The sequence below is a fragment of the Cervus elaphus genome, chromosome 21, assembly GCF_910594005.1.
Source record: "Cervus elaphus chromosome 21, mCerEla1.1, whole genome shotgun sequence".
In the NCBI taxonomy this organism is placed as follows: domain Eukaryota; kingdom Metazoa; phylum Chordata; class Mammalia; order Artiodactyla; family Cervidae; genus Cervus; species Cervus elaphus.
Window position 1 is genome coordinate 56,572,594 of NC_057835.1, and position 19,132 is coordinate 56,591,725.

The window sequence follows — 19,132 nt, forward strand, 5'->3', positions numbered from 1 at the left end:
GGAAATATTTCAGGTTCTATGTGAAACACAAATGGATGCATCTTCTTTGTGATACTATCTAAAGATACCAAATTGATCGTAGTGAAGTTTTAATGCGTTTCTTGTTTATTTAGGGAGTGCAGGTCATTACACATGCCTGCTCAGTTGCTCGGTCGGTCTGACTCTTTGCAACCACAGGGACTGTAGCCCACTAGGCTCCTCTCTCCCTGGGATTCTCCAGTCAATAATACTGAAGTGAGTGGCCATTTCCTCCTATGGGCCATTGTAAAAACAATTTAAATAAACACACTCGAAATATATCTAAGGAGTTTCAAGCTGCTACATCTTTTTACTCTCTGTTTTATGCAAGGATTGTGTATGAAAGTCAACATTATCATTATAGCGTATGAATTCTGGGTAAAAATGAGCTGGGATGTGTAACTTAGAGAGTAAGCTGGAAATTCCCTGGTGGTCCAGTGGTTAGGACTCTGCTCTTCCACTGCTGGGAGCCTGGGTTCGATCCCTGGAGAGGGAACTAAGATCCTCTGGCATGGCCCCCCCAAAAAAATTTATAGAGAGTAAGTTAAAACAAGATCATTGAGATTGAGGAGATGGAACACAAGAGATTATTATGTGATTCTAATCTATTTGGCTCAACAATAAAGAATCCGCCTGCAGTGCAGCAGATACAAGAGACACGGGTTCGATCCTTGGATTGGGAAGATCCCCTGGAAGAGGAAATGGCAATCCACTCCAGTATTCTTGCCTGAAAGATCTCATGGACAGAGGAGGAGCCTGGTGGGCTCCAGTCCCCAAAGTCCACTCTTTGGGGTCGCAAAGAGTTGGACACAGCTGACCACAGAGGAGGAGAATCTATTTTCCAAAGGTTACAAGTTCATAAAAAATGTAGATAATAATATTAATGGATTTGTACCCAAAACTAGAGTTCATGCTATATTTGTAAACATATAATGTTCAGACTTTGAATAGAGCTATGGTTCTCAATCAGGGACAATTTTGTGCTCCAGGGGGCATTTGGGAGTGTCTGGAGACATTTTTGATTTGTCAAAACATGGATAAGGACAGTCGTGGGGGTGATGCTACTAGAATCTAGCAAGTAGAGGATGGAGATGCTGCTAAATGTCATACAATGAAAGGACAGGCCCCACAACAGAGAATTACCAGGCCAAATATGTTAATAGTGCTGCTGTTCAGAAACCCTGGAATAAAGCCATGGATTTTCAAAGACTCTTCGTGCATCACTGGATGTTTTCCATTTCTATCCCAAGTCCACACTGGTAGTGTCGAGAAGAGCTCTCTACTGAGAAGCACAGCAGTTGGCTTGGCGTTCATCTTCCATTTCTAAAGCAGCAGATTTTCCAACGTTTCCATTTAAAGATTGTGCCATTTTCACTCAGTTTGTGATGGGTATTAAATGTGCTTTGGAAACTTACAAGCTCTCAGTAAAGACAATTAGCAGAAAACAAAAACAGGAGAGCAGGTGTCTAGCTTTTCTTCCCCCCAAATGGCTTTAATGCAATCAAAAATGGGAAGTGTGAATAAAGCTGCTTTGTGTTTCAAGTAGGAGCATTTGGAAGTATTGGTATAATGCCTTCGGGACATGAAGTCTTCAGTTACACGATCACTTATTTAGAAATGTGATGAAGTGTGAAGAAACTGAACCAGCAGGAGGAATCATTTAAATTTTTAAAAAATCTCAAAAATAGTTTCATAGAGCATGTATGTGGCTACAAATCAGCTGGCATATGTAGGAGAGACTTTGAGTTTAACTGTCACAAATCCACTGACTTCTCTTATTAGCAGCTAAAAGAGAGCCATAGGAGAAGAAGAAGGTAATTTACCGACGTCATTGAGCTGATTTGGAGGAAAAATGGAAGTTCTCACTTTTAAACTATAATTACACTTGATTTGCCTATTTCCAATCCAACCAAAAAATAAAACATAAATTTCAAAAATGGGTAAAGCAAATCTGTCTTCCCAATTGAATCTTCAAGACTTGAAAACCTTCGATTGTAATTACATTTACTAGGAAACTGTCCAGATTGACTGCTTTATCCAGCTAATTTATGCTGGTGTAGAGACCTATCCTGTCCAATATGGTAGTATTAACCATGTGGTTATGATGGAGCCCTTGAAGTGTGGCTGGGCTGAATTGAGATCTGTTGTAGTTGTGAAGTACAAACTGGAATGTGAAGACTTGTCCAAAAGAGAAAACCTTCATTAACGATTTTTATATGGATGATATGTTTTTTTGGGGGGTTTTGTCCCATGCCACACGGCTTGCTGTATCTTAGTTCTCTGATCAGGGATTGAACCTGGGCGCTCAGCAGTGAAAGCTCAGAGTCCTAAACCACTGGATTCCAGGGAATTCCTGACATGTTGATGTGACAATATTTTGGATATGCTGAGTTGAATAAAATGTATTTTAAAGTTAAATTAATCTATTTTTTAATGTTGCTGCTAGAAGATTTAAAAATACATTTATAATACTGTATATAAAAGTATATTTATAATACTGATTATTTTTATTGAACACTGCTGGCCTAGACCATTCAGGTTTTAATTGAGTAATCACTTGACCTTCCCTGGTGGCTCAGACTGTAAGGAATATGCCTGCAGTGTGGCAGACCTGGGTGTGATCCCTGGGTCAGGGAAGATCCCCTGGAGAAGGAAATGGTAACCGACTCCAGTGTTCTTGCCTGGAGAATTCCATGAACAGCCTGGTGGGCTATAGTCCACGAGGTTGCAAAGAGTCAACATAACTGAGCAACTAACACTTCATAATTAAATGAGCATGTGAGAAATTATGACTATATGAGAGGGAAATGCATAAGAATACGTGGATTGCTAATCATTCTACTACGCAGTACCATTTTCCTAGTGTTAACGCCCATTTGCAGCCTACAGAAACCTTCTGCTTTCACCAGACAGGCTTTTCCCAGCCTTCATTCCTACACCTAGTGCTCTCTCTGTTTTTCAGCTTACAAGGTTCCCTTTGTCTGAGATACCTCCCCTGCCTCATCTTTACCTCATTCTTCAAGATCTAACTCAAAAACACTACTTCATCATAGGTGGTTTTCCCCAGCTGCAAGTGGTCTCCTCCATTTCTGAACTCTTCAACATCTAACCTGTACCAGCCTTCCTCAAAGTATGCTTCTTCTAACACTGAAACTGCCAGAGTTATGTTTTCTAAGAAAAAACGTTCCACGGTTAAATGAGTTAGGGAAACACTGACTTAAATGAAGTCAATTGGTGTCTTTTACTGCAGGATTTCTCAGGGCCCTTAATGGCTTAATATGTATGTATTGAGAATTTTTAAAGAGCCACTTGGTATATAGCATTTCCTAGTCCTTGTTGACGATGGACTATATTTTTTTCACCAAGAATTTTATAGGACTGAGTTACTAGCAACACATTTTGAGAAGTAATGCATATACCACTAACCAGCACATATTCCATTGTGGCTTTTTTTCCTCCTTTGATTCCAGCCATTACATATATTGTGTGCCTTTAAATTTTCAAATTTTTATTTGTTGTTTCCTAACATATACTGTATGTGATTTATTGAAGCCAGAAATAATCTTGGTTAGCCCTTTGCAAAATTACTGAATTACTTCAGTAATTGTTGATTTAGCTTAATATATTAAGTGATCATACTTAATACTTACTTTGCACAATATTTGCACAAAACTTTCAAATTTAAACAGTTAAGTAGTGCTGCAGGACAGTCTAACCTGTTCAGTGTGGAAAAGCATCAGCAACACGAAACAAAGCCAATAAATACATGCAGTATTTATTTGAGGACAAAAGGGGTAAAATCTTGAGAGTATGAGCTAGGAGTCAAATCAAAGACTAGAAAATGGGAGCAGAAAAGAGAATTCTAAGTAAAAAAAAAATTATGGTGAAGGAAAGACAAAGATGGATAATAAAGTATCACCAGAAATATTTTTGGACTTCCCTGTAGCTCTGATAGTAAAGAATCTGTCTGCAATGCAGAAGACCCTGATTCGATCCCTGGGTCAGGAAGACCCTCAGAAGAAGGGAATGGCAACCCACTCTAGTATTCTTGCCTGGAGAATCCCATGGACAGAGGAGCCTGGCAGGCTACAGGGCTACAGTCCATGGGGTCACAAAGAGTCGGATAGGACTGAGCAATTAACATTACACTATTACACTACAGAGATATTTTAATTGTGATGTAAAAAGCACCTCCATCAGATGTTGGTTTGCCTTATGTTAACTGTGACTCATTTTTTCAAAAATATGCCCTCAGTGACCAAATTTAAAAGCCTAATTGATTCATTACAATTATATACATATGCATTGACTAATCAAAATTAGAATATTTTAAGCCAGTCATAAGAGTTAAACGGGGTACCTAATAAATGTGAGATCCAGAGACTTTTCTATCCTATTCTGTCCTTTATTGTTCCTATCTATGCCCTAATGTCCTTGTTTTATTCATATATATTTATGAACGTGACCTTCCCACCCCCAGGTAGAATATGAGTGAGGGAGACTGAGAAGGTTTTATACCTGTTTATATTTCTGATGCCTGACCTAATTCATTTATATTTGTGGACCCCCTGACAGTGGCTTTATGCATCACGTTGAAGAAAGGGGTAGCTATTTGCTTGATTTCCTCCTAAAAAATCAAGAGTATCTCAGGATCCAAATTCTCCTTAAGAACCCCTGATAAATGTCATCCATGACTTTTCTATATGGCAGATGTCTTAATCAATTTTTATCAATAAGTGTGTATTTATAATCTGTTTACTATGTTTGGCACAGGTGCTTTGGAAGGGTAAAAAGAAAGTAAAATACATATTTCTTTGCTTTTAGGATTGAGAGGAAAATACAAACAGATAAATAGAAAGCAAATGGAGAATGGGTGCTAAATTCTGTGGCGCATATACTTCAGAAAGGGGGAACTGAAAACAGGTTGGGATACAAAGAAATTTTGCAAAGTAACAAAAAAGTTTGCTTGCAAATTTTGCAAGGTAACAAATTTGCTTGCAAATTTTTGCAGGCAGAAAGTAAAGTCCACTTTCTGCCTGCCAGTGCAGGAGATGCAAGTTCTATCCCTGGGCTGGAAAGATCCCCTGGAGAAGGAAATGGCAACTTGCTCCAGTATTCTTAGCTGGAAAAGAGGAGCCTGGCGGGGTGGCAAAAGAATCTGACATGACTAAGTGACCAAATGACAATGAAGCCAAGGGCATGAGAGACCAGAGGGCCCAAGAAGATTTTTGAGGAGGGGATCTACAGGACGAATCGTATGTTAATAAATCCTGTTCTAGAGTCCTATATAGATTAAATTCATATATAGATGCAGATATAGATTATAGCGAAGGAGAGGCTACATAAGGAAGACCACATAGGAGACCATTGGCTTTAGCCTACATTGCGACCCCATGGACTAGCTGACCAGGCTCCTCTATCCATGGGATTCCCCAGGCAAGAGTATTGGAGTGGGTTGCAATTTCCTTCTCTAGGGGATTTTACGAATCATAGATATTTATAAATATTTATGCAGGCAGAGGTGAAGAGCTCTTATGAATCTGGCAACGGGGTTGTGATTGGTAAAACTTGCTGTTCTCTGTGTACAAAAGAGCAAATTCAAAATGGGCCATTGTGAAATAACAGTGCTGCTTTTATTGACTGTGTGGGCTCCTCGTTGAAAAAGGACAATATAAATAAACATGTAGGCAGTGAAATGCACCAGAGAGCTATCCGATTTGACAGCCTCTACCCCTGTTACCCTGGAGAACCTCAAACTGCAGTCATTACTAGAAGTCTTATAGGTGCTGGGGCAAGCAAGAAGTGACCGATTGTCAAGCTGTTTGTTATCTCCTATACAATGGCCAAACTGGAAATTCCCTTGGCTAATTTTCTCTCATTGCCCAAATGGAAGTCCATTGTGGAGTAGACTTGGGCAATACTCTGTTACTGAAAGTAAACATAAGGCTCACCCACATCATTGGGAAAGTTGGCAAACAGGATCTAATAATCACTGTTTGGTAAACCCAGTACTTTTCCATCCTTACAAATGGATCTGAAAACACAAGTGCTTGGTGACCACAAAATGACATATACATTCTGTGTGGGTAGGACTCCTTTGCCAAATGTTAAGCTATTGTGTTTAAAAGAGGTCAAGCAGGTGAATACAAGGTTCAAAGAAAACGTAATTCTTCACAACGTCTATGAGCTTGGAGTGTATGTAAATAACAAGCATATTGGTTTAATAGGTAATAGTATTAGCGCTAATCTCCAAATGAAGAGAGACGTTCCTGACCTGCTCAAGCAGGAAATGCCCCCTCTGAGTTTCAATACCTCCATCTTAATTGCCATTGAGAGAGCCAGCAGCTTCGGTTAAAACCTTGGCTTTTTTGACATTTTTGCCACACTTACCTCTCTTTATAACATATCAAACAACCCCCTAGTCTTTGTGAATTAAAAACTTCAGCAGATTTTGTGGAAGACCGCTTAACAACACTGAAGAAAGCATATGGAATGCTCTGGTTGGAGCATTAACCAGGGCAGACACGGCCCTCCTTCGTGGATGACCTGTGTAAGAGCCTGTTTAAAAGCTTGGTCAGTGAGAAAATCACAGGTTCAGGCCTATAAGTGAGAATCCAGAGAGACCTGAAGATGTTGTTTAGTCATTTAGTCGTGTCGCATCCTTTTGCGACCCCATGGACTGTAGCCCGCCAGGCTCCTCTGTCCATGGGATTTCACAGGCAAATACTGGAGTGGGTTGCTGTTTCCTTCTCCAGGGGATCTTCCCAACCCAAGAATCGAACACGCGTCTCCTGCATTGGCAGGTGGATTCTTTACCTCTGAGCCACCTGGGAAGCCCACCTGAAGGTGTTAATTAGCCTTAAATTTGTCCTGTACCTCTGCTCATCATTGAGATGTTAGACCTACTCTCCAAATGGCATTGTCTTCCACTCTGACTTACTGGTGAGTGCAGAAAGAAACCCAAAGGTAGCATCCTTCAGTAGGATCAGACAAAATGAGGGATAGTATTGTGGTGGAAAATTTTAGGGAAAGTCTTTTCATTTATTATAATAATGTTATTTAAAACTGCGTATATCACGTTTGGGGATATTCATAAAGAAGGTGCATCCCAGAGTTTAAAATTATTGGATATAAATATAGACCCAACAATGAACATGCCTTAAAAGCATATGCAGTCAAAGAACCTGACATGTTTATTAATCCCTCTGGAGGGCTGCTGCAGTAAAATCCTGCAGATGCTTCCCAGTTGGCTAGAGAATAGGATTGCTCCAAGGTTTCAGGTTGAAAAGCCTCACACAGCTCTCTAGGCAAGAAAGTTTGGCACTGATGCTGAAAAACTACAAAGACATATTTCCCAATATTTATCATATGATTTATATTCTGCAGTGATTTCCAGTTTCAATGGCAAGAGTGGAAAGGAATAGATGAAGTCAGGTTACAGGAATAGAATGCTGGAGAAAGGGCTTGAATATCTAATGCACATTTCTATGGACGGCCCAATGCCAGGAGTATATAACGGCAGACCTGCTGTCAACCTTTTCTTTTTAAAACTCACCAGAATAAACACATTACCCTTTGGCAAAAAGAACATCAGAAAACCTCAGCTTTGAAGGAGAACCATATTCCTTCTGATAAAAAAAGAAACGGGATTTTCTGTTCAAACCACTTCTGTAAATCACCATGATCTCTGGCTGTGTTTGTAAATGATGGATAAGTGATTAGTCTGCAGTAAAGTGTCATACTAGAACTACGATAGCAAAATAAAGTGAAGTGAATACATTTCCCACCTTTCACGGCTGTTGTTCCTTCCTTTAGTTTGTGATGCTTATAGAAACAGCAGCACCCTGGAAAGTAATTCAAGGGATTCAACCAAGGGGAAAAAAGACTTGTTTGATTCTCACTTGACCGTATTTCTTATTTTAAAGAAAAAATACAGCATATGTTCTATATCAACAGGTAGCATTCTTTTGTCATGGTTTTTTTTTTCTGTGTTTTTATTCTTGCTTTATGTTAAAATGGGCTTCCCTTGTGGCTCAGCTGGTAAAGAATCCACTTGCAATGCGGGAGAACTGGGTTTGATCCCTGGTTTTGGGAAGATCCCCTGGAGAAGGGAAAGGCTACCCACTCCAGTATTCTGGCCTGGAGAATTCCATGGACTGTGTAGTCCACGGGGTCGAAAAGAGTCGGACATGACTGAGTGACTTCACTTTTCACTATCTTAAAATATCGCCTAAAGCTAGAAATTGAAGTATGAATATTAAACAGGTCATGTTGTTATCCTATAAGTGTTAAAATGATCATATTTTATTTTGCTATTTAAAAGTTGCTCCAAAGGATGCAGTACAGCTTAATATTTGAATGGAGTTCTTCATTCTACCTTTATGCTCCATGGCCATGTAACAGTCGAAAAAACACTGCTTAGGACAGTGTGCAAGGGCAGAGTGAAATAAAAAATCACACCTGCTACCAAGGCAAACTATTCAAATTTCTCCCAATATTTACAGAAGTTCTTGATACACAGCCAAGAAAGGCTCAATGAATATTTATTGAATAAATAAAATCACTTATTTATAAAAAGTATGGAATTCACAGGATAGGATTCTCAGCCGTAGAAGTAATACCCTGTAAGGCAATTTTTAGATGGACTTACAGAAACTGCCTAATTATTATTTTCTTTGGCTTCATTGTATTTAGTGAGAATAATTTTCTTATTTTAAAACAATTTTTTTCAGATACCCATTACTGCATAGTGAAAAGCCAAAAATAAGAACTAGAAGGTTCTTAAGCCTATATTTATTCCCCATATGCAATATTTCACAGTTCTTTTCTTTAGGAATACTTCTAAATTTAGAACTCTGTGGAGAGAGATACTGACATTAGCACAGGGAGGGGAAAAAAAGCAATTTATATGCAAAAAAACAGTTGTTTACCATGGGAGATGGTAAACAGCTTATGCTTACTAGTTTTAACAAATTCACACTTCTATACTTAGTATTTCTATACTTAGTATTTTTATATACTTAGGAAACTGGCTGCTCTCAAGTGTGTTTTAAAAGGGTTTATCATGTGGAGTTTTCTAATATTCTCTTCCCAATTAACTATTTATTAAAAATCTTTCTAAGTTCCAAAATAGATCTGCTAAAATCCTATATTTATTTGAAAAAGTTGCGTTTTCCTGAGTTTATTGTAACAATAAAAATATAGCAATGCAACCATATGAATATTTTAAAGTATAAATGCCACTGTCTTTTAAAAAAATAAATCCTAATCTAGAATTATTTTCAATTTTAATACTAAAAGTCAAATAATTTGTAGGGAAAAACAAGAGAAAAACTGTAAGGAAGAATCATGGGAATAGTTTTGCAAAGGCAATTCTTTGAATTCTTACTCAAGAGAAGTGAGTTCATTAAAATAATGAAGCTAACTAAGCTTATTATTTTATAATGAATAAGATAAAATATATGTTTTTTCTGTGGCAGAAGTTTTCAAGTTCTACCAGTTTGGAAGTCACTATTTCACTTGATCATTAAATTCTTCTGAATTGCCCTTCAATTCATGTTACAAACCCGAAAGCTAACATAGCTCTGTGTTCACCATATCTTTAATATGGCTTTATCTTTCCATAATACTAGCCACCTGTATAGTTCCAGCAGAAAGTATTTCAAAGCCAAAAATCATTTTGTTCTATTTCACACCCAAGATGAAATTCCATGACTCTAACAAAGTCGATGTTTCAATGAATACATCTGGAGGGCAACAGGAACTGGATGGTGGTTGGAGAGATGGAAGTTAGAGATTGAGAAATATTGTAAAGAGAAGGAACAACACTGGAGAAAGTCAAAGGTAGAATGCAAGGATTAGATCACGTGAGATCTTGTAAGTCATAAGTAAGTGTGAACCTTATCACGAGGGCAGTGGTGAGCACTGAAGTGTTTCAACTGGGGCTGCGGGATACAGGGTAGGGGCTGATCAGATTTGTCAAAAGACATCATTCTGGCTATTTTAAAATGGACCGAAGGGACAAGTCTGTGCACTTGGTTAGAAATCCAGGCAGTCAGAAATGGTAGAAAAATGAACACATTTTAAGGATAATTAAGAGATAGAGCAGATGTGAGTTAAGTTCCAGTTCGTTGTAAAGGTGATGGTGAGAGAAGAGCTGAGAGTTCGTCCAGCTTCCTGAGTCTGCACAATGATATCATTTATTAATTTCAGGAACTCAGGGAAAAAAGTTCCACCTTAAGAGGAAGTACGATGGATTCAATTTGGAATATGGTGAGTTTTGGACCCTGAGATATCCAGATGGGATAGTTATGGAATAAAAATTAATAAAATTTATGGAAGATTTGTGTATAAATAGTAATTGAAGCAATTGAAAAGAAAGTTATTACCTGGGGAACAGTAGGATGAAAGCGTAAGAGGATCAGGGCTAGGTTGAGGAACACCAATATTTAAGAAACAGACTAAAAGGATACTGGGTCAGTAGGTAAAAACAGGAGGTTCTGTTATGGAAGGAAAGTGGGTTTCAAAAATGCAGGAGTGTTTAATTGTGCCAAAAACTGATGAGAGATGAAGATTAAGGTAAAAATCAGTCATTAGAATTAACCACACAGAAATGATATGTGACTTTGGGCAAGAGCTGTTTGGTAGAATGGTGGGTATAAGTGCATTAGTGGGTTAGGTGAAGAAGCAAGAAAGGTATGAGACCTGGGAATATCTACTTTTTTTTAAGAAGTTTTATGATGAATGGGGAGAAGCAATGGGTAGTACTAGAATGATACAAAAGTTCAGAGAGTTGTTTTCTTGGGAAAGGTTTCAGGATGTTTAAATGCTGATGTGAAGTGTCTGATAGAAAAGTAGGTTACAGTTATCCAAAAAAAGAAACAAGTATAATAGCTAGTAATAACAGCTAACACTCACTGAATGCTTAATATATACTAGGCACTCTTCCAAGTTCTTCATAGTAACTCCCCTGATGCTCCCCAGTAGATACTGTGTTTATTCCATTTTGTAGATAAGGAAATAGAAACCTGGAGTTAGAAGGACTAACTGATGGAATAACTTTGCTTAAGAAGTGGAAAAGCCCAGCAAAAGGAATTACCCTTGTACAGAAGAGAGACAACTTGCGTTCTACAGAACTGGACATGGGAAGAATGGGGTGGTGGCAGGTGAATTTATAGGTCTGGAAGCAGGAGACTGAGCGAGTTCTCTGAATAGCTTCTAATTTGTCAGTCAACCAGGATGGAAGGGTATTTGCACAGCAGGAGATGGAGTGGTAGACTGGTAGGTTTGAAGCACCAAAAAGATGTCAGATAGACACTATAAAGATTAAGAGGGGATGCAGTGCTAAGACCATCCAAGAAGATCCAGAAGTCTTGGTATTGAGTCAGCCATGGAAATTTAGAAGACTTCAGAAAAAACCAACTGGATCAGGGGCATAGGGAAGGACAGGGGATGAGTAAGAGGTGTCCAGCCATTTGATAGGGAATTGAACCTTCTTTAGAAGTAGGGTATGCTGCTGCTGCTGCTGCTAAGTCACTTCAGTCGTGTCCGACTCTGTGAGACCCCATAGACCGCAGCCCACCAGACACCCCCGTCCCTGGGATTGTCCAGGCAAGAACACCGGCGTGGGTTGCCATGAAGTAGTGTATAAGTATACTTAATTAATTAGGTAGACAGGGGATGGATGGTGTCCAAAGATAAAAAGTTAAAGAATAGATCTTGCCTCTCTTGGTAAACGTCACATTGCACTTTAAAGTATGTGGGTTATTTTCAAATATCATTTGATACTGATTTCAAACATAATTCCACATTGATAAGAGAACAGACTCTGTATGATTTCAGTACCTTTAGGCCATGAAATTTTTTTTTTTTTTTTTTTTAGGCCATGAAATTTTTGCACCATGTTTTAGGTCCCTGGATAGGTTCCAGTGCCTCCTGGTTTACAGTCTATGGGAACTTGAATAGAGTTTGTATCCTGCTATTTTGTGAAAATTGTATAAATCTGAATTATGTTGAATTGGTTCATAGTGCTTTTCAGGTCTACTGGGTCCTTCTGCTTTTCTGTCTATTCATTCTATTAATTTCTGAGAGTTTTCATATTGAAACTCCAACTAAAAATCTTATCTACTTAAAAATAATGGTAATGTATAGTGGAACTATATGTAACTTTGTATTTTTTCAAGTCTCCTGTAAATGTGTTGTCATATTTTCATAATTTAAAAAATAAAAATGGAGAAAAAATAGATCTTGGTAAAGTGGTATATGGCAACTGTACCTCTGCTTAGCTTTTCTGTAGACTAAGAAACTGCTCAAGAAGTCTATTAATTTCAAAAATACACCTTGGAATATATAAGGTAGGCACTATCGGAACATGACTTTACCATATGACTGGCTATGACTTACCTTGCTTGTCTACAGTGATTCAGCAGGTGAAGAGGTGAAAGGAGCTTGGAACTATTGTCTTTTGAACCACAAAAGTGAGTATTATTCTATACCCACTGAGTACCGATTCTATTCATTGGCATTCAGTTACATGTAGCCTTAAACTATGAAAGTTTTCTGAAAGTGCTCAAAGTTTCAATAAAGACAATACTAAGGCAATCCCAAAGAATGCTCAAACTACCGCACAATTGCACTCATCTCACACTCTAGTAAAGTAATGCTCAAAATTCTCCAAGCCAGGCTTCAGCAATACGTGAACCGTGAACTTCCAGATGTTCAAGTTGGATTTAGAAAAGGCAGAGGAACCAGACATCAAATTGCCAACATCCGCTGGATCATCAAAAAAGCAAGAGAATTTCAGAAACACATCTATTTCTGCTTTATTGACTATGCCAAAGCCTTTCACTGTGTGGATCACAATAAACTGTGGAAAATTCTGAAGGAGATGGGAATACCAGACCACCTGACCTGCCTCTTGAGAAACCTACATGCAGGTCAGGAAGCAACAGTTAGAACTGGACATGGAACAACAGACTGGTTCCAAATAGGAAAAGGAGTAGGTCAAGGCTGTATATTGTCACCCTGCTTATTTAACTTATATGCAGAGTACATCATGAGAAACGCTAGGCTGGAAGAAGCACAAGCTGGAATCAAGATTGCTGGGAGAAATATCAATAACCTCAGATATGCAGATGACACCACCCTTATGGCAGAAAGTGAAGAGGAACTAAAAAGCCTCTTGATGAAAGTGAAAGAGGAGAGTGAAAAAGTTGGCTTAAAGCTCAACATTCAGAAAATTAAGATCATGGCATCTGGTCCCATCACTTCATGGGAAATAGATGGGGAAACAGAGGAAACAAAGTCAGACTATTTTTTTGGGCTCCAAAATCATTGCATATGGTGATTGAAGCCATGAAATTAAAAGACGCTTACTCCTTGGAAGGAAAGTTACGACCAACCTAGATAACATATTAAAAACTAGAGACATTACTTTGCCAACAAAGGTCCGTCTAGTCAAGGCTATGGTTTTTCCAGCGGTCATATATGGATGTGAGAGTTGGACTGCAAAGAAAGCTGAGCGCCGAAGAATTGATGCTTTTGAACTGTGGCGTTGGAGAAGACTCTTGAGAGTCCCTTGGACTGCAAGGAGATCCAACCAGTCCACCCTAAAGGAGATCAGTCCTGGGTGTTCATTGGAAGGACTGATGCTGAAGCTGAAACTCCAGTACTTTGGCCACCTCATGCGAAGAGTTGACTCATTGGAAAAGACCCTGATGCTGGGAGGGATTACGGGCAGGAGAAGGGGACGACAGAGGATGAGATGGCTGAATGGCATCACCGACTCGATGGACATGAGTTTGAGTAAACTCCGGGAGTTGGTCTTGGACAGGGAGGCCTGGCGTGCTGGGATTCATGGGGTCACAAAGTTGGACAGGACTGAGTGACTGAACTGAGCTGGTTTGTTTTATGAAGACAACTTTGTTGCAAACCAATGAAACTTGAGGTATCAGAATAGAAATTTACCAGTGAACCAACAGGTGGCAGTATAACATAGTGTTCTTGAAATTTTAAATAATTTAATTAACAATTAGGGCTGCAGAAGTCTTTCAAACTGGAAAAGAGGTGGAGGCAGAAGGTAGACAAAGTGAGGGAGGGGAAGGGAGTGGAAAGAAGGGAGGAGAGAGCAAGAGGAAGGAATTCTGAAGAAGCCAAAATTGCAATAGTACTTATTCATCCCCCAAAATTCACCCCTGGAAGTCTCAGAGTCCAGTCTGATTCACATGCTGGCAAGCCCTGGGGACTGTCATCTTTCATGGCGTTAACACAATAGTAGTGTAACAGCTGATGGCTGTATCCGTATCTCTGTTAACTAGACTGAGATACTTGAGGACAGGTAACACTGTTAATTTTTTAATGCTCTGGAACCAGTGCCTAAGCTAGTGTCTGACTCAGAATAGGAATAAAATAAACATCAATGGGTGAATGAATGTACGACTGAATATTCATATATTATTCATTCATATCATATTCATGATAGATATCTGGCCATTTATCATGCCATCTGCTCTAACCTTTCCCAGCCACCTTTGGGAAGAAAAGTCCTGTCATCTTCTTTTCTAATGAAAAGTTGTTTCTCACTTTATATCTCATAAATCATCTGGGTGAAATTTATCATTTTCCTTTAATAACATTAAAATAAAAATCATTAGGATGAGCATGCAAATCAAGCAGGAGGCAACAGTAGTGTTGGAATGGTTTGGTCCTGAGGGAGAGAAGATATCTATGAAATCCCAACCATGTGCTACATAAATGATAGACTTTGCATGGATTCTTATCTGATCCTTACAACAGTAGTATGAACAAATTACTGTTATTAAGCCCTCTTATAGGTGAGAAAATGAGGATGAGAAAAGTTAATTTGTCCAGAAACACTAACAGGTGCAACTTGATCTTTCTTCTTTCCTTCCTTCCTTCCTTCCTCCCTTCCTTCTTTTTTTGAACTAACATTAGTCAAAGGTTTATTACCTGCTGAGTCCCAGAGGGGTTAAAAACTTGTCTAAGGTCATGCAGTGAGAAAGAGGCAGAGGACTCAAATCTGGCCTCTAGGACTTGAGAATTCATGTCCTTTATTAAAGTGCATTTTTCCATCACAAATCTCTTTGCAGACTTTGGGAACCTGATTTCACATTCTTGCTCTCCTTTGAATTAGCATCACATTATGGCAAGCTAGTAGCTATGCTTTTGAATAGAAAAGGACACAATGTTTCTACCAGCCTACCAACCTGGAGTCATTTCTCCAGTCTGGACTTGCTAACTTTCCCCTATCAGCTCTTCCTGAAACTTTTGGCTAGTGTAATTGACACCAGGGACTTGAGAAGCCAGGCTTGTGCTCTCAACTTCCAGCAGCAGCCCCAGCTGTTTGTCAACAAGCTGAGAGCATCCTATCTCAGAGGATTCATGCTCGATCAGAAGACAAACAGAAGGTATTTTATGAGAGAACAGTCGGTATTAGCCTACCACAGTCATCCAGAAATAGCTGGATATGATGGCGTCAAAGGCCTAAAATGCCATATGTCACTTAGAATCATATTCTCATTTTAACAGCGCTATTTTTGATGCACGGTAGATCAGCCTGAAAGCAAATACACGAAAGTGCTAACAGAAGGAATATGGATAATTGATGTTGGGGCAATGAGATGATGAGTAATATTTTTATTTGTCAAAATTTTGACTGTGTGGTTTTAGTACCTTTAAAAATAAAACATTAAATTTATCTTTTTAAAAGCATTCTTTTCTCTCTGATGAAATAGCTAGAGAGGACAGATGAAACATAGGCAGGTGAAACAACAAAGACCAGATTCCCAATTCTGGATTTGTCTTCCTACAGACTTTTCTGCAGTGGATTGGAAAAGAGCTGCAACTACATTGTTGTTTAGTCACTACGTTGTGTCTGACTCTTTGTGACCCCATGGACTGTACCCTACCAGGCTCCTCTGTCCATGAAATTCTCCAGGCAGGAAAACTGGAGTGGGTTTCCATTTCCTTCTCCAGGGGATCTTCCCCACCTAGGGATCCATCCCAGGTCTCCTACATACCACTGAGCCACCAGGGCAGCTACATAGCAAGGACTGAATTTATTCACTAGATCACATGATTTCTGGTGGTAAGGGAAAATGGTTCACAGGAATGGCCTAGGAGGTGGAAATAGAGCAGAAATCAAATGTGTCCTCAGCTCCACAACTGCAGAAGTAATCCCTCCACCCCCTCCAGCCAGCTGCTGGCTGGTGCTTCCAGGTTTCCCCTGGGCTCCTGTAGCTGCCATCATAGTAGTTGGCCTCTAGGGGCGCTCTGCTCCATTTTGCAATACCGCTCTCGTCCTTTGAGTAGACAATCTCAAAATCCTCTTTCCCCCCAGTCTTTTAGCAGAAATAAAGGCAGAATTATTGTTAAAAATATAAAAGCACATTTGCTAGAAAACAAGGGAAAGAAAATTCAAGGAAATAAATTATATAAGGGAGAACAGATTATTTTATCTTAATGTAACAACTCTAACCACAGACCTGCTTTCTGAGAGTCCAGATTATAACATTTTTTTTCTAAACCTAGACTGCTGTGGATGCTGAATGAGTCCATCAGTGCTGCTCAGCTGAGGGACCTGTTCTGCCCCTGCCAGGTCTGAGGAGAATCTCAGCCTTCACTCATCTCTCTAGGTAGCTAGCTAATCCCAAGTGGGTTCAGGCAGCTTTTACAGGCCCAGTCCTGGTCACACTTTCTGGTTTTCCTTGGTCTCCTAGGAAAGAAAGACCCAGAATTCAGCCTCTGGATTTAGGCCTTCCTATGTTGACCTCACAGATAACTTCCTCCGCCTTTTCTGGAAGTCTGGAGATCCATGCATCTCCCTGTCTTGTCCCATCATTTGAAGCATCTCAAAGCTCAGTTTGTCCTATCTGAGTGGCATCCTTGACACTCATACTTTCTGGGCATCTTAATCTCCATCATTCTAATCTACTGTCCCAATAAGCATACAACTACTTGTCCATCTATGTTTCCCCTGTTTGTTCGATACAATCATCATACCTGTGTCTTTGGCTAAAATCGTCCTCGATTCTCACAAGTGGACAAAAGGCCACAAACAGCAGACAGCTTTGGAGAGGATTACCTCATGTCTGCTGCCCCACCAGGCAAGCAGAAGACTGTATCCTTACCATCCTTCAGAGCCTCCAACCCCCAGCCTCTGCCTCCCCACCTGGACTTTCCCTTCATCCCTGTTCTTCATCTGAGAGCTCCCTCTGACTGAAGACTCCTTCGCAGGGCCGAGATAACCGACACACTCTGAACCCAGCGAATGTTCCAGCCAGCCTTGCCTCAGGTACCCACTCCCCCGATTGCTTCAGATACTCTCTGGACCCCCTCCTCAGGGAGCAACCTCGCAGAATTCTACCCATTAAAGTTTCACAACATCAAAATCCCTTAACCGTATAGTAACAACAACACAGACGAGAAGAGGAGGGTTGAATCACTCACACATGCTCTTACGGGAAAGCAGGCAGCTCTCTCCCTGGTTAAGAAAAATATGGGTCTCCACCCCACCACAAAAAAAAAAAAAAAAAGAAGAAAAATCCCAGGATGCCCCAGAATGCAGTTTCTTTTCTTCATGACGTGTTGTAAAGCACGTCAGCTGCTCCTTGTTGCCGTGCAGATCACCCAACATCGGGTCACGGAGGCAGCCGGCGGCGCTGGCTCACCCCGCTGACAGGATTAGGAGGGTGCTTTGTCAGCCCTGACTGAGGCCGAGGGAGCCCCCAGCACACGCAGGTGAGCTGAGAGGCAGAGCGAGCGAATGAATGTGGGGGACCGGGAGGTATCTTGGTTGAATGGTACAGACATTTTTTTTTTCTTTTCCTCTGTGGCTGTGCATTTGTACATTTGTATTGTCATTTCTGTGAAGTTTGCAGTCTGGGGACTTCCTTTCAAGAAAAACCTGTCCTTTATGACTTATCTGGTTTCAGAGATTGATGAAGGACATGCACATCTCAGGATTTTGGGCGGGGGGGTGGGGCGGTCAAATAAGATTATACATGTGAAAGAGCTCGGAAAATAGAAAGTTGTGTGCACATGAAAGGTACGAATCATTTAATTGCAAATTTCACATAAGCCAAGCAGCAATTAATTTACCCCAGATTTGGGCATATAATTACATAAACACATCCCTTGTCTCCCAATCTGCCATACCCTATCTCTTCTGTTCTTCCTAGGTCTGGGCAGGGGTATTATTTATAATCTCGAAGGAGTCCAACCTTCGAAGTAGTTATTTTCTTAAAAAAAAATCAGCATTCTAGTCATTTCTAAAGGAAAAGCCACAAAATTTGAAAACCAGAGAATAAGTATTGAAGTAGAGGATATTTTTGAGCAGATCAGAGCTGACTATATTATACCGTATTAGATTATCTCTCTTTGATGGTATGATCCTACTGTTATAAGACACTTCTCTTAATGACGTGAGAAACACTTGAGTGAAATTAAAGGCAAGACAGATATTAGCATTTGTAAAACTTGCCTTTTAGAACAGCATAAAAACAGGCTTGGGTTCCAAAAGTACAGAGCTAAGAGGCGTTTGAACACTAAATCACCAGCCTTCCCCTTAGCAGGGTTGCTATGGTGACAGCAGGACTACAGCACAGCCTCTCAAGGCCTGTACTTCTGCAGTAAAAGGCCTTCACTGAACACATGTTGGATTTTTTTAAGGCACACACCCCATCGTCAAATACAAAGCCATATTGGAGGCAGCTTTATCTGAGTCATTTTCTAAACAGAAGTTGTATCAATGTTCTCTATCTTGTACTGTTGGGCCCCTTAAGGGGTTAGAGAATTCACTCATTCATGATTCATTCATTTGACTGTTAAATATGGAGTGCCTACGGTGTCAGGTGGAGAAGGAGATGGTAACCCACTCCAGTATTCTTGCCTGGAGAATTCCATGGACAGAGGAGCCTGGCAGGCAAGAGTCCATGGGGTCACAAAGAGTCGGACACGACTGAGCGACTTTCTCTCACTCATGGCGTCAGGACCTGTACTAGGCACTGCTTATATCCCTGGTGAAGACAGACAAATAAGTAGGGAATTCTGATACAAAATCATAACAGCTCTTCCCAGGTGAATTGTGTACAGGTGT

At 40.0% G+C, this 19,132-nt stretch overlaps 1 protein-coding gene across 5 annotated transcripts in view; it reads left to right on the forward strand.

The window, feature by feature from the left end:
* The window catches only part of SYBU (syntabulin), a 122,801-nt gene that overhangs the window by 21,593 nt on the left and 82,076 nt on the right, over positions 1-19,132 (forward strand). For 2 of the 5 annotated variants that reach the window (XM_043879949.1, XM_043879953.1), the window contains exon 1: positions 17,645-17,775. The exons of the other annotated variants lie outside the window; for them this stretch is intronic. The gene's annotated coding sequence lies outside the window, so the exon portion shown is untranslated. Of the gene's footprint in view, positions 1-17,644; positions 17,776-19,132 lie in introns of those variants that run through there. 5 annotated transcript variants of the gene reach the window in all.